Here is a 17,125-nt window from a genome sequence, read left to right as displayed (position 1 = left end):
CCGGCAGATTCTAGGAACCAAAAACCTGCATTGTTCATCCTGCGATGCCATTTGATTTTTTGTGTGTTCTCACACTACAAGGCATAGGCCATTTTCCGACGGAAATACCGACGCTTTTTACATTAAAATTTTTTTTTTCACGAGCGCAAAGGTCGCTATAAAAGTCGTTAAAATCATCGAAAAAGGAGCATCGCTATAAACCGTCACTATATAGCGACGCTGTTAATCGTCGCTATATAGTGACGATGACAAACGTCGCTATATAGCGACACTATTAACGGTCGCTATATAGCGACACTGGTAAACGTCGCTATATAGCGACGATTAACAAAAGTAAAAAAAAAGGGTTAGTGGGGCTAAACAAGGCTTCCTTTTGGCCCTGTTTAGCCCCACTAATCCTTTTTTTTTTTTGTAATTACAAAAGAAAGTTTTTTATAACAAAATTTCCCTTGCTTGTAGGGTGATACAAAATTGTTCTTGTGAACGATGAGGAAGAAATGCATATACATATACAACTGTGTTTGTAACAAAATTACCCTATGAAAGGGCGATACAAAATTGCTCAAACGAGCGGTTTGGCATTAAAAATTTTGATGGGACAATTTTTTCTTTATGGAATGAACAAATAAGGGATGTGCTTATTCAAAAGAAGCAGATTAAACCCTTGGCAGGGATTGAAGCTAAGCCTACAAATATGTCTGAGGATGATTGGAATGAGTTGGATGCATTAGCAAAATCTACTATTAGACTTCATCTTGCAGAGTCAGTTTATTTCACAATAGTAAATCAGCAGACTACGGAAGATTTGTGGAAGAAACTGTGTGCCACTTATGAAAAGGAAACTGCCTCTAATAAAGTTTACCTCATGAAGAGGGCTGCAGAAGATGAAGGAAGGGGTCTCCATTGCTTCTAACTTGAATGAATTCAATATTATTTTCAGCCAGCTTCAGGCTCAGAAGATGAATTTTGATGCAGAGACTAAGGCAATATTTCTCTTATGTTCATTGCCATCCTCATGGGATACCTTCCGTACAGCTGTCAGTAACTCTGCACCTGGTGGAGTACTGAAATTTGATGATGTTGCGGGTAGCTTGTTGGCCCAAGAGATTAGACGGAAGTCTATGGATGACAATAAGCAGAATGTAGCCTTAAATGTGCAAAGGGGTAGATCATAGTTCAGGGGGAAGTCCCAAGAAAGAGGGAAGTCTCGTAGCAAATCCAAGGCATGGAACATTGAGTGTTACCACTGTGGCAAGAAGGGCCATATGAAAAAGGATTGCTACAAGCTAAAAAGAGATCAAAAGGATAAGAAAAAGAATGCAAATTCGGGTGCAAATCAGAAGGAAGAGAGTCTAAGGGAGGACAAAGGAAAAGTGAAGATCGAGGAGATCACCTACACGGTCATTGGGCAGGGCTGAATACTATGTGACATTCATTGATGATGCAACTAGGAAAGTGTGGGCTTATGCTATAGCTCGGAAGAGTGATGTGTTCCACGTATTTCAGAAATGGCTAGTCTTGGTTGAGAATCAGTCAGGTAGAACGCTTAAATGCCTATGGACTGACAATGGTGGAGAGTATCTCTCTCATGACTTTCAGCATTTCTGTGATACATGTGGGATTAAGAGGGAGCTCACATCCCCTCGTACTCCAAAGGAAAATCCAGTTCCAGAAAAGATGAACCGTACCATTCAAGAAAGGTTGCAATGCATGCTTTCCAATGCAAGTCTTTTTGGTGGTTTTTGGGCTGAGGCAATGAAGACTGCAGTGCATGTGATCACCTAGTAAGAGTTTGGATGGTGGTATTCTTGAAGAGGCATGGAGTGGCAAGAAGCCCTCTTACTCTCATTTGCATATATTTGGGTGTGAGGCATATGCACATGTGCCAAAAGAGCTTCGAAAGAGTCTAGGAAATGCATCTTTCTGGGTTATGGTGAAAGTGGAGAGATGGGCTATCGTCTCTAGGATCCAAAAGCAAAGAAGATCATATGCAACCATGATGTAGTCTTCAATGAGAAGAAGATCCATAAGGCACCCATGAGGGATGTGGAAATGAGGAGAATCACTTTCAAGGATGTGAATCCACCTGCATATGTTGATAGATAGCAAGTTGTCCATGCACAAATGTGCAAGAAATGGTACCACCAAGTACTCCCACAGGTATACAATCAAGGGTAGATGATGGATCATCTATTGGTGGAAATGATGAGCCAAATGTGGCTGATATGCAGGTGGGACAGCAAGCTGAAATGCCCTTGAGAAGATCATCTAGAGTGTCTAGACCGCCTGATAGGTTTGTTCCACGGGTAGACTATGTGATGCTTATTGATTGCAGGGAGCCTTCTTGCTATAGAGAGGCTATGATGCACGAGGATCAATGCAAGTGGGAGTATGCTATGCAATCAGAGATGAGTTCACTTATGAAGAATAAGACTTGGGACTTGGTTTCTTTGCCACATGGAAAGAAATCATTGCCATGTAAATGGGTCTACAAAATGAAGGTCACAGGTGATGATGTGCCTAGGTACAAGGCCCATTTGGTCGCTAAAGGGTTCAAGCAAGAGAAGGGTGTGGACTTTGATGAGATATTCTCTCCGGTTGTGAAGATAACCACACTTAGATGCATGCTTGGACTAGTGGCATCAGAGGATATGGAGCTTATGTAGATGGATGTCAAGACAGCTTTCTTGCATGGGGATTTGCATGAGGAAATTTACATGGTGCAGCCAAAAGGCTTTGAAGAAAAGGGAAAATAGCATTTAGTTTGCAAGCTGAAGAAGAGTCTCTATGATCTTAAGCAAGCGCCTAGAGAATGGTATCAGAAGTTTGATGCTTTCATTCGGTCCCAGGGTTTTAGAAGGAGTGAAATTGATCACTATCTCTACACTAAAAGGGCTAAGGATAATAGCCTGATAATCTTGGCACTATATGTGGATGATATGCTATTGGCTAGCAAGAATACTTATGAGCTAGATGCATTAAAGGCCAAGTTGCATGAGGCCTTTGATATGAAGGATTTGGGACTTACAGGTCATATTCTTGGTATGTGCATCACGCATGATCGGAGTAGGAAACTCCTTTGGCTTTTACAAAAAGAGTATGTTACAAAAGTATTGCAGCATTTCAATATGGAGGGGGGGAAGGCAGTGAGTACTCCATTGCCTCCATATGTGAAACTGAGTCATATAGATAGTCCCAAATCAGATGAGGAAAGGGCCATGATGGCCAAGGTTCCTTATGCATCAGCAGTTGGGAGTCTTATGTATGCTATGATAGTTACTAGACCAAACATTGCATTTGCAGTGGGAGTTGTTAGCCAGTATATGGCTAATCTAGGAAAGAGGCATTGGGAGGCAGTTAAGTGCATCATGAGGTACATGAAGGGTACCAAGGAGATGTGCATCTACTTTGGTAGAGGAGACATGCGTGTACTTGGGTACACAAATTCAGACTATGCAGAGGGCATGTGGATAGTAGGAGATCCACTTCTAGTTATGTGTTCACCTTTGCAGGTGGTGCAGTGTCATGGATGTCTCACGCATAGAAGTGCGTTGCTTTGTCTACCACAGAGGCTGAGTATGTTGCAGCCACAGAGGGTTGCAAGGAGGCTATATGGCTTGATCGGCTAGTGGGAGATTTGGGGATTCATATAGGTGTACCGACATTGCATAGTGATTCCCTGAGTGCTATTCAGCTAGCACTGAATCTGGTCTTTCATGCAAAGACCAAACACATTGAGGTCAGGTATCATTTCATCAGGGAGGTACTTGAGGACAAGCACATAGAGCTTGTCAAGGTTCATACAGATGATAACCCTATAGATATGCTGACGAAGAGTCTACCTAGTCAGCGGTTTGAGTATTGTCGTGTATTGATGGGCATTGGATAGTATGCTCACTAGTTGTTCTCCCTTAAAGGCACATTGTCCTTTAAGTGGGAGGTTGTGGGGGTTAAAGGTCACTGTGCCTTTACCTCGGTTATGTACAATACTCAAACACATATATAAATTAATGAAAAAGAAGATTAGGGTGTTCTACACCCACCAAATCTTGTGTGGCTCTCTGTTTCTCTCTCTCCCTCTTCCGTTCTTGCTTCTGTTGAGAGCACTCTCATCATGTCCACCATCCCCTCATCATCATCTAGGAGACTATAGTCTTGCTCAAAGTGTGAGCGTATATGCATATCCTCGCCATCCTCCTCATCCTGTTTCAAGATTTTGTGTAAATATAAGATTTTGTCTCAAGGTTTCGTGTCATAATGGTATCCAATATTAACCATCCACTCAAATAGCATTGACTTACCAATGATCCATCACCAACGGTGGGTACTGGTTCGGCCTCCTCCCCATACATCCGAAAGTGGCACATGATAATACGATGTTGATGTTGTACTTCTCGCTTGCAATGAGTGCAATGACAATACAACCTCTCCGTAAGCCACTCTGTGCTCCTAGGCATTGGCATATCATTTGACAAGCTTCCACTCATCCTTTTCATCTGCACACTTCTAAAATCACAACATGAGCTACAAGGAAATCTATTAAGATCCAAAAAATAGCCACCCATGAGCTTCTTTTAATTTCTCTCTTTTAACAATAAGTGCCATGAACCCTCGCTATATAGCAATGCTTTGCCCTGTTCCATCACTATATAGTAACGCTTTTTAGATATAAACGTCGCTATATAGCGACTAACCAACGTCGCTATATAGTGACATTAGGGGCTTAAACCCGAAACCCCGCATGATGCTATCTTTGACACCTCTATTGCAGGAAAAACAAAAATCTCTTCTCCCACTTCATATTCGACGATCTCGCTTTCCTCCTCTCTATTCTCTACTCCTCACCCCTACTGAGCCCCTCTCCTAACACTTGTGCTCCCTCTCCACCCTTCTCCCTCTCTACTTGTGTGAAAAGAAGTTTTTTAAGAAGGTGAGTCTCTTCAAGCAATGTAGGTTCATTTTTTGTGAGATTTCGTTTTGTGAGTATTGAAGCATGTTTCTCCTTGTATTGTTAAGGCTATGTGCTAGTTTTCATGCTTGACTTTTAGAGGTTAAGGACAAAAAATGAGATTTGGTGAAAGAAAGAAGACTCACCTTTTCTCTTTTTGGTATTTCTCTTCCTCCTCTTTCTCCTTGTTTGTGGGCTTATGCTTTCTCCTTGTTTGTAGGCTTATGCTTGTCTCCTCAATCCAATCCCTTTGAGAAGTTGCTTCTCTAAATTCCTCCTTCCTCTAACTAGTTATTTGAAAAATGGTATGTTTCCTCTCTTTTGTAGGGCCAGTCCACAAAACACCGAGCGGGACTATTCCAAGTAAGAGAGTGCTTCCTCTTTTTTCCTTTTGTTATTTTTGTTATTTGCATTGACTTGCAGCTAGCACCCTAAGTGCTAGCTGTATTAAGGTGCTAGTTGTAGTGATGGGCGTAGGAACCCTCTCTTCCCTTATTCCCTCTTCTTTCTCTCTTTTCCCCTCTTCCTTCTCTTTTTTTCCCTCTTGTTTCCCTCTTTCCCCCTCTTCCTTTTCTTTTTCCCTCTTCTTTTTCTCCTCTTTCAATCTCTGTTCCCCTCTTCTTTTTCCCCCTCTTTCAATCTCTTTTCCCCTCCTTTACTTCTCTTCTTTTTCCCCTCTTTCAATCTCTTTTCCCCCCTTCTTTTTTCCCCTCTTTCAATCTCTTTTTCCCTCCTTTCCTTCTCTTATTTTAGTAGCTCTATGATATTTGACTAGAAAAATAGTTCCCCGAATGTTCAAATTCAATGTACAAAACCTTCAAAAATTAGTCACAAGTTGAGGGGGTCATAAATTTGTAATTACTGTGGATACAAATGAAGGAAAAGGGACAAGTTTACATCTAAAAGGTTCACCTCTCTACACAACAAACTTGGAGGTGGTGTATTCAATACTCTACAATTCAAAGTGACATTACCTTATATTGAATTAACAACACATTCAAAATTCCAACCATGACTCAATCAACATTATTGCTTATGACATGATATCTTGCAAGGAAGAGAATGTGATTAAATGTACATTTTTGTATTATAATCTCTCCATTAAAATACAAAGACTCTTCATAGCCTATACCTCCTCTTTGCTACCTCTAATACATAGAAAAAAGAGGCTTTTGAAATCCCCAAGTAAGATCCTAATACTAATACCATTAAGGCTCTCCTCTCAGGGTAGCCAGGCACAAAGTTTTTTACACCATTTCCAATGGGATACAATGCAATAGGGGAAGCCATGTGATGTGGATCACAATGATCAAGCTGTCAATACTTTGATGCACTTCAATAGTTAAGTAGGACATTCTAAAAATTGGATGTGAAAGACCACAACGTATCCTCTTACTCGACTAATATAGTGCACCAATGAGAGATCTCAAATGCCTCCTACATCAATTCAACAACCATTACATTAGCAAACCTAACAAAGCACATTACATTAAAAGACCATAAAATATAAATCAATACATAGGATGCTTACCATCATGGCATTGTCTCCTTTAATGATGCAAGCAAGGCAAATAGGTATAAACTGTAAACTTTAGACTAAAAACTTTAGGCATGAAAACTTTATACATATTACCTAAAAACTTTGGACATGAAACCACACAATAAAACCATCAAAATAAATTTCATCAATGCTTTTAATGTCCTCCAAGTCATGAAGAAAACTATGCAAATTCCAAAATGCCTAACCTACAATTTATGGATAGGTTGTACTAGTCAAACACATTGTTTGATGTTGCATGAGGGATAAAATGGACATTTTCATGCATTTCTCTAGATTCTTGCCTGCTATTTCACCATTTCAAGTAAAGTTAAAGGACTATACATTTCGTTTTCCATGACTAAAAGGTATTCCTGCACATAACTTACAGATAGTCCATTGTCAGTTATATCAAAGATTCCACTACTTCCCACTCCTATGTCAAAATAGGATCTTGTAAAGAAGATAGGCAAGGAAGGTACATAGTCTAAGAAATACATCCTTCCTCTTGGGAAGCTTATGTGGACCCTTGGCAAAACCTTCCATGACTATCTAGTTAGTCAATCTATAAGATCAAGTCATCCAATGCATTTTTCATGTTCTAGAACACACTAGAGCTTACAATATTGTCAACTTCTATCACTTCCATGCCTCTAGAGCACACTAGAGCTCACAATATTGCCATCTTTGGCCACTTTGGTCACTTTGTTCCTGACCATGCCTCTACACCACATAGAGCTCACAATATTGCCAACTTGTGTCACTTTCTTCCTGACCATGCCTCCAGAACACACTAGAGCTCACAGCATTACCAGCTTGTGTCACTGTGTTCCAGACCACACTTGGTGGGAAAACAATAGCTGTAGGAGAGGAAAGAGCAGTTGTATCCTATATGAGAAGGAAAAGAAAGAGGGAAAAAGCTCCTGTAGGAGAGTAAAGAGTGCTGTAGCAGAATAGCAGTGAACTTGCCTATGAATGATTCAACTGGTTCCCACTCCTCAAGGTCCGAAGGGAAAACATCTGCCACCATGAATAAGAGCTCTTAGAAACCAAACACAAAATTTCCAAATGGACTCATTACACTTACAGGTGAAAAAGGTACATAGATAGAAAGGCTCACAATGTGATGGTATCCTAGATTGATTGAATGATGGAGGAAGCTGCATATCTTTTCCCATGTAAACATGTTGTACTTTTGCGAGCCATCCTTTCTTCCCAAACTTGAACTTCAAGATGCACCCCTTCCACTCATGCAAGATGTCACCTCTCTTACTCTTGGGAAGCTTACGTGGACCTTTGGCCAATCCTTTCATCACTATCCAGTCATTTAAGCTGTAGGTGCAAGGGATCCACTCATCCAATGCATTTTTGGTGTTGTGGAAGACACAAGAGGTCACAGCATTGCGTGGTCTTGTAGCCTTTCTCCTCACCATGCTTGCAGAGTTGCAACAGTAAGAATAGGACTCCTACACAAGGCAATGCAACTCCAACAGAGGCACAAAGAGGGAGAAGGAGAGGGATAGAGCAACAGCAATAGAGGCACAGGAGAAGGAGAAGGAGAGGGACAGAGCAGCTCCAACAGAGGCACAAAAGAGGGAGATGGAGAGGGACAGAGTAGCAACAACAACAGAGGCACAGGAGAGGGAGAAGGAGAGGGACAGAGTAGCTCCAATAGAGGCAGGGAGAGGGAGAGGGGAGAGAGAGAGAGAGAGAGAGAGGAGCTACAACAAGCAGGCCAGAGTAGGAGGGCATAGAGAAAGAGGGGGAAGAGGGAAAATGCATGGGATTTGGTTCAAATCTGAGTGATTTGGAAGGCTGGACCAGAACAGTGGGGGGCAAAGGCCCTAGAAAGAGGGAGGGGAGAAGAAAAATTCGCCAGAAGGGCCCTACCATCCCATTGAAGGTAGTTTTGGGCTCATGTGGGGGAGGTGCACCTGGTAGGAGGGTCAAACATGGGTTAAGAGGGGGGGGGATGGTTTGGGTGGTCCCTAGTGTAAGGGGAGCAACCAATAGGGGCTCTCTGCAGGCTTGCCCATCCTCCACCTGAACATACCATTGCCCCACACCTTCTAGCACTCCCATTGGTACACCTCAAATCACTCTCTAATCCCTTGAAATTAGGAAACACTAATTGGAGGCCCTTTTGAGACCCCAATTCTCCCCTAATGCATATTAGACAATAACAACTATATCTCAACTTCACATATTAGACAATAACAAGTATATTTCTTTTCATTTTTAAATTTCACCATTAGAAAATAATAATATATTTTCTTTTTATTTTTGAATTCCATAATTTAACAGTGGTATATGACCCGAATACCAGGAAATCAAATTTAACAAATTTAAGTACTAAGAAACACAATAATTTCAACCACCGGGCTAGTCAATAACTAATGTATGTTTAATTATGCTGGTTCAAGACAATCACATAACCGGTGATTGAGCTGAAGCAGCCAGGGCTGCATGATGTTCCAACCACCGAGCTAGTTTACTAAAATAACAATATATTGCAAAATATATTGCTGTTAATTTCTGCTCAACCATGCCACCAAGCTGGACAACAACTAATGTCTATTCAACCACACCGGTTCAGGACAATCACATCATTGGTAATTGAGCTGAACCAACCTGTGGTTGCATGATGTTCCAACCACTGGGCTAGTTTAGGACAATCAGATTTCTCGGGGGGGTCACTCTTCATATGTAACCCTATCACGTGAGTTCAACAGATGGGTTTTTATTAATTCAATTACTTACATATTTATATATACATAAGGAAGTAATTTAATACCCAAAGGTTAATATACAGAAGGGTGTTTTATATTGAAAATTTTCTAGAAGCTTGCAACATGTGACATGGATATTTGCGTAGAGTGGCTTATGTCATGGGACATTTTGAAATGCTATTACTAGCATTTTCCTTTTGAAATGAGTAAGCGCTCCTATTGCATTTTCTTAAGTTCTAGAGAATTCTAAAAACCTTTTCTCTTTATTGCTCTTTTTGGCCTTTGCATTAGGATGAGGTTAGGATACTATGCTTTCTTGAATTCTAGAGAATTCTAAAAACCTTTTCTCTCTTTATTGCTCTTTTTGGCCTTTGCATTAGGATGAGATTATGATGCTATGATTTTCTCTCTTTATTACTCTTTTTTGGCCTTTTCATTAGGATGAGATTAGGATGCTATGAGGATGCTATGCTTTCTTGCATACATTGATCTCTAATCTTGATGAACACCATTAATGTTGAATTTATTTTTTGAAAATTTTTTATCCCGTCACTCTCTTTTTTTTTCTTTCTATCCACAGAGGGATTGCATTGAATCAATGGTGGAGGACTATTTTTGAAGTTGATGCCTCTTATACTTGATTTTCTTTGGTTCTACTCAGTCTATTTAGCACTGCCTTTGTAAAGATCCTTCAGGCTCTCAAACAATTGATCTATTATTTAAAAAAGAATAAATAGTGGAGAGCCACTTCTATAATTAAATCCATCGGATAAAACCTATGAGAGTAAAGAAGTAAGGTATTTATTTTAAGATAGCCCTATTCAAAAGGATTCTCCCACTTGGGAAAATATAGTATCCATATAGCAACAAGGGATCAAAGCAAAAGGAAAAATTTTCATTGAGTGAGAATCCCATTATGCTTGAGGGTTTCTCACGCACTTGTGCCTAGAGTTGTAGATTAGCAAGTACCATGAGCATCACTACCAGTGACAGTTTGAACTAGAATATGGTAAACATGATCAATTCAAAGTAAATGAAAGAATAAAACTATTTCTAGGTTAGGAGAACATAAGCCCTTGTGTCTGATACATTGAGAGCTAAAGAAGGCTCTTATATATGGTATCTTCAAAGATTAAAGAAGACCCTTTCTAGCTTCTTAGACCATATCTTTTCTCGAGGTATTATATACGGTACACAATGCCTAGAAATGGCATCTTGTTGTTTGCGGCATATGCTACACTCATGCTACACAATGCCTAAAAATGCCTAGAAATGGCATCTTGTTGTTTGCGGCATCTAGTGGTGGATTAGTTATTAGAAGGACAATGCTAAAATCTCCCTGAGTTGTCATGGATGTGGTTGTACATAGGTGTTAGCATGGCGTTGGAGCATAGGTCCCAAATGCACTTATATTGTAGTCATACATGCAGTGATGAAGCAATAAGCTATGTGCATATATAATTTATATTATTGTCATGTATTAGATGCTGATTTTGTGATGAAGGGATGTAGAAGACCGGAAGATGTGGCTACTCGATTAATTTCTTTGTTGCAATCTATTATGAGTTGCATTCTTCTTGGCAACTTATTTTTCATTACTTTCGGTCTACATCTTCTTGACATAGGTGGAGTGTATCAGAGTGTGGTATGACATTAAGGCTGTTTTTTCTTGTGACTAATATCTTTCCAAGAGCGTCTCATGGTACAACTTATAGAACATATAGATGACTAGAATTCATAACATGCCATGAAGAGAAATCTTTGTTTCCAGATTGCAAAGTTCTAGAAATTTGTTTAATGGGCCTAATTGTAGTTTTGCACTGTTTTGCATAGTGTATCTCGAACATAATGAGTACCATTTTGTGAGCATTTTGTTGAGAATTTGTAACTCTTGTAATCTAGATGATATGAGAGTGATTCAAGCACCTATATTTTTCATTTTCTAAGTAAAAAATTCACATGCATAAAACCAATTCACATTAAATTTCACAAATTGGCATTAAGGTATTGGCACTTTTGCTTAACAGAAGATGACATAAGCTATTTTGATTAACATAATGTACAGTTTTAATGAAACCTAGCATAATGTAACAAGAAGTAGCTAATCTAATGTACACAGGGTTGAGGGGGGCACAAGGAAACCTATTGAACCACCTCCCTTTCACCATAGCTAGGAATCTTGGCTCAACCTTGGTGGACGGCAGGGCAATCACATGGCTAGGCGAGTTGAAGCAATGGACGAGCAGAGGTCGGTGTAGGGGGGAGAGCAAATGCTCGCCAAGAGGGCTATTACTGCCATGAGGCAAGGGGAGACACAAAGTGTTGCTAGCAGGACTGGAAGAGAGTGGGACAAAGAAGGCCAAGGGGCATCCACCATGGTTATATGCCTATGAAAGGGAAAAATAATTTTCACAAATATTTGGTGTGCGTGGAAACTATGGAAAATATGCATTGGTCCACATGTACGAGACATGTACTTTTGGCCATTAATCAGCTATTGCCTTGTCAAGATTTTTAATTCTTGACATTGATTCCACCCATTACAAGCTATGGATCTTATGGGATGGAATCTACATTTGCTAAATGCCTATATCTCCATCCTCTTCCGTCTATCATCTATACACCAATGATAATGTGACTCTTGTGTTCATAACCTATCTGCCATCATCGATCACAAAGTTTCATTTCTTTGGCTAGGGCCCTGTCTCACCCTGCCCTACTCCTCCCCCTCCTCCTCTTTTGTAGCGTGCCTCTAGCGTAGAGCAATGATAGGAAACTTGATCTACTCTTGGCCTAGAGGGGTAGCCATTGTTGCAAGGCTCAATGTCACCTCATATTGGAGCCTTGGTGCCTCCATGATGAGCATCAGCGCTCTGTCTACTAGCTCCAATCATTAGTCGTGCCTTCTAATAGAACACCATTGTAACACATAAAATTAAGCATACTAACCAAAACATCCTAAATGACATGCCAAAATCCCTTGTAAAATTCAACAATGAAGCCATCTTGTTTTAGAACATTCTCACAAGTCCTCTCCCATTCACTGTCAACCATAGGGGAAGAATTGTCGATGATGCAATCTCAAAATCAATCCAACCATGATGTCTAGGTTGTGCAATATTGTGAGAATATTCTTGAATATGGAGTAAAATGGTATATGAATAACACGGTTGCAAGCTCTCTACAAGCTATGAAGGTGCAATCTTATCTTGATCTTGCCAAATCTTGCTAAATCTTGCTGCCAAAATTTAATGGCCCTTAATGGGCCGCCGCTTTTGAAATCCCCTCCTAATCTTGTTCCATCTTCCTCGCCATCTCCTTCTCCCCCATCCTCCATGATCCTCTCTTGCTAAAGCAAGACTCTCTCCTCCATTCCGGCGGACCTTGGCAACGCCCTCCGCCATGGAACTCTCAATCTAGCAGACAACCAGCTTACCGGAGCTTTCCCTTCCTCTCTCTGGGAGCTCACTGCAGTCTCCCTCTCTCGCAATCGTTTGACTACGCTGGCAAGCCATTCATCCAGGTACTCGCTCTCTTCGATACGCTGCAGCTCGTGCTTATGATTTCGCACTTGTCTGCCTTCGAGGCCCCGATGTGCATCTAAATTTTCTGAATTCGCCTCCTCAAGTGCCCGCAAATTGTTCTTTCTCCACCAAAGAGATTCAGATTCTTGCAGCTCGAGCGGCCGCTTCTTCACCTACGATTCCCCGTCAGCTCGAAGCAACCCTGGTTCTAGTTCCTCCTCCAAGTGTGGCAGCGAGAAGGTTGCATCCTTATCTGGTTGCACACACGCATTTTTCTGCAGGTTTACACGCTAGTCTATAGGTTCTGTTGATCGAGTTTCAATGATGAAGTTCTCTTGATCACTTTCCAGGGTAGGAGCCCCATACGAATGCTGCAAGAGGACATTACTCTGCAGGGTGGGAGTGACATTAGCAACGGAGTGAGGGTTCCTACATTTGATTCGCTGGGATTGCAGTTCACTGGCGATGGGGGAGCGATTCCTGCAGAGCCATTCAACCTTTGGAACTTCTAAGATGGAGCATGGTAAGTAGACGCACATAATGGAGAGATGATTTGAATTTATCTTACATTTGGTGCTTTCATCAGGACTTTATAGATTATGGGCCATTCTCTGGCACCCTTAATTCCTCCTCACTTTGGCAACTTCACTACCCTGCACGCTCTGGATCTCTGCTGTGTGAAGTTTTGTGTGAGTTCATGCTTATTTTCTGGCATCGCTATAGGCAATAACAACACTTTCTTATTAGTGAAGGAAGCTTTCTTATTAGTGAAGCTGTAAAGAACGGTGAAGCCCACATGGCTTCTTATTTCTCACGATCGAATATGCAAGCAAATACAGTACAAACACTCCACCTTATGAATCCCGGGTATGCTGGGTATACAGACGCTTCAAATGTTGAAATCCTGGTGTCTGTCAGTCCTGCAAGTGTCGGACAGAATAATTCAGCTGGAAACAACAATCCACAACAGCAGCAATATATTGGATTTCCTTCGCCTCCTGCGGCAGCACCGAGTCCTTTGGGACAACCATCCACATTAACGACCATGTACAGCACAGCTTTGGGCCGACAGAGTACTTCAAGTCTCTTCACAAATCGAGCTAACAATCATCCATACAACTGGACTACAGTGAATGAGCTTTCATTCCTACCACAAAATGATGTGGCACAAATTAATCAGTCATTGGCTGCTGGGCTCCTTTCCATGAACTCAGGTCAGCATTCAACCTCTGATATGCTCCAGTTTAACGTGAGACATCAGCCCCTCCATGACGAGCAGGCTTCAATGCTGAATAGAAATGCTGTTTCACAAGCCTCTACTGGGCCTAGCCAGGGTCTCTCTCTTTCTCTTTCACCACAGCAGCACCCAGTGCAATTGCAATACCATAGCATTCAACCTGATGATTCAGGCATGAGTAGCACCCCTGGCTTAAATCATATTGCTGCTGAAAGCAACAGTGATAGGGGAGAAAGAGCCCAAAACAAATGGGTAGGGAACTTGAGCCATTTCCGAGCGTCTTCACGAGATGGACTGCTAGGAACGAGTTTTCAACATTCTATGAATGATGTAAGTAGCAGGAACATGTAGGTAGAATTAAATGTCCCAACGACGGTGGTCAGGATCTGGAGGTTCCCTCACTAGTTCGAAGTACTTAAAACCAGCACAGCAACTCCTCGATGAAGTAGTGAGCGTTGGACGTGGAATCAGAAACAATCCATCAAAATACATAAAATCTCAGTCTTGGATGGCACCTAGCTCGCATATGGATGTGTCACTTGTCCCAAAAAAGAGCTTTTCATTCCCCTTGTCACGTAGGCACATCACTTGCCTGGCTTTTCATAGGAAGTTCTAAGTTATTACAAAGTTTGCTATGAAGAACTCTAGGTTGCCGAGACACTAGCATGGCAACCTTTCTCTAGGTCATTCTTGCTTTGCGCTTGCTACATAACATCAAAATATGGTAGCATTGAAGAGCTGTAGGATAATGTGGTTACTACCATCCCTTTACGGTTTATTGGAGACTTGATATTAGACCACTCTACTCACGATGTAATTTTTGTGGGCACCCTTCCCTTTAGAAGGTTCTGTTCTTCATGCTCCCAGCTTGGCTTCGGTTGTTCTCTCTTCGCTTGCCTGACTCCTTCTGACTCCTTGTCTGGTTGAGCATGCAACTTGGGTTGCTCATCCATAGCTTAGGATTCCTCATTTACCTTACTCCTTTCCCTTTACCTTACATAAGCTCTCTAATAAGTTTGTTCATAAAGCACTGCATCTCGAAAAGGCAGTTTTGGGAATGACTATAATTGAAATAAAGGTATGATAGCTTTTCTTACTCTGCTCAATAACCCATTCGTTGGCAAATTTTCGATAAGTTGATAAGCTTTTTTTGGGGGGGGGTTTCTTCTTCACGTATGTTCGATGTAGTGTCGTCTTTTCATATAGTATGTCAATGTCATAACTTCTTTATTCTTGATATTACATGACTATTAGATATCGACGTAGTGTCGTATATAGCGTTTCGACATAATACGTCGATCATCTGATTTGTAATGTAATATTTGAGTCAATTACTTGGGCCATGCATTTGCATGGTGCTTATCTTTCCGCATTGGATCGTATTACTCGATTATATGTGCGGTTAAGTAAGTAAGACTGCGTTTCGACATTTGGTTGTAATATTCAACCTTTGATGTCGTTACAAGGACTCCTTCTCATTGTTTTGAAACTAGCTCGACACTTGGTCGTATCATTCGACTGTATGTGTCGTCTCTCAACCTTAGAAGAGTAATAGAATTCAACACTTTGTCGTTTATTCGACTTTTGGTGTTGTTTCTTAGATATATAATTTATAAAATAAGTAGGCTACAACACTAGGTCGTTTATTCGGCTTTCAGTGTTGTCGTAACTTATTTCATAAAACAAATGTTTAAACTTCGACACATGGTCATTTATTTGGCTTTCAGTGTCGTTGTAGGTTATCAGTGTTGTATGATAGTTTCGGCTTCAACACTTGGTCGTTTATTCGACTTTTGATGTTGTTGTCCTCTTTGGAAATATTTTGTGTAGAATATAGGGGACCATCGCATAAATGCTAGTGTGTAGAGGTTGTAAACTTTCCAATAAATATACATCTGAGATTCATGCTCATACATCTAAGGTAACAATGCTAGAGCCAATGATATTTGTGTCTTTCATTAATGCCTATCCATGGGGTCTTTGAAAGCTGCTTATGTATAAGGATTCTAAGTTGAATCTTATCTTTAATTAATTGTGGGTCATCAACCATTGGATATTATTTGAAATACTCTTCCAATGTTGATTATCTAGTGTCTAACACACACTTCTCCACACACTCAAATGGTAGGCCCATGTAAGCATGATGCAAATTTCATAAGAATGGAGTTCGTTGTGTTCTTTATTGTAATTAACTTTGTGTTCATTGATTATTTAAAATATGAATATATTTTAGATTCTCTCTCAATACTTGGTTTTTTCATGCATGTTTTGCCAGAAATCCTTTTGTGAAAAGATGCAAGCAGAGGAAAGGAAAAATTGGCTCAAAGTCATTAGGCGGCATCTTTGTATAGGGATAAGTAAGATGAGCAAGGAGCAAATAACAGACATAACTAGCAATGCAATACAGATAGAGTGTTTCTACAATGAGGTCATAGCCAACACAATGGGAGAGACATTGCCCAAGAGTGAAATGAATGAAGGTGGAGTACGTCACATGATCAATAGCATCATAGGAAATATGAAGAAATGTGCAGAAGACTTGCGAGATGACGTGCCTCCTAATATTGACATGGAAAAATTAGGTTTTTGGGATTTGAAGTGGAAAGAGGAGAAGGGTAGAAGCAAGAGGGCAAAAGACATAGATTCACATTTCACTATTTCGAAGAGAGTGCGATATGAGCAATCAAAACATTCATGTGATCCAACTTCTGAGGCATGGTTAGCTATTGATGGTAGTCGCGGGGATGCTTCTCACAAAGCACATTCATTTAGGAATGGTGATTGTTCAATTGTGTTAGGTATCCCCCATGAGGCTATAGAGGAGGGTGAGAATCTTGGTGCTGGCTCATTTGGAGTATGCTTTAAAGTCACTTTTAATGGCATCTCTTTCTTTCCTCGAAGTATTACTTATGCGGCAAAGCGCTACAAAGGGAACATGTCTCACACCTTAAAGTCATTTGACAAAGAATATGGAATGCAAATCTTACATCCAGGTATTGTCAGATGCATAGGATTTACTAGAAGCTTACCTTGGATCAACATTTTTCCATACTTCAATGGAGGGAGTATTGGAGACATGATGATGCAGCTACCCTTTGAGAAAGGGACTTTCAGAAAGCAAGTGTTATGCTTGAAAGGCAATGGAGTCAC

The sequence above is a fragment of the Dipteris shenzhenensis genome, chromosome 8 (genome assembly GCF_047967505.1).
Source record: "Dipteris shenzhenensis isolate YYH24624 ecotype China chromosome 8, Dip_SZ_1.0, whole genome shotgun sequence".
In the NCBI taxonomy this organism is placed as follows: domain Eukaryota; kingdom Viridiplantae; phylum Streptophyta; class Polypodiopsida; order Gleicheniales; family Dipteridaceae; genus Dipteris; species Dipteris shenzhenensis.
The sequence above is the reverse complement of the archived record's forward strand: the minus strand, read 5'-3'. Positions refer to the sequence as shown.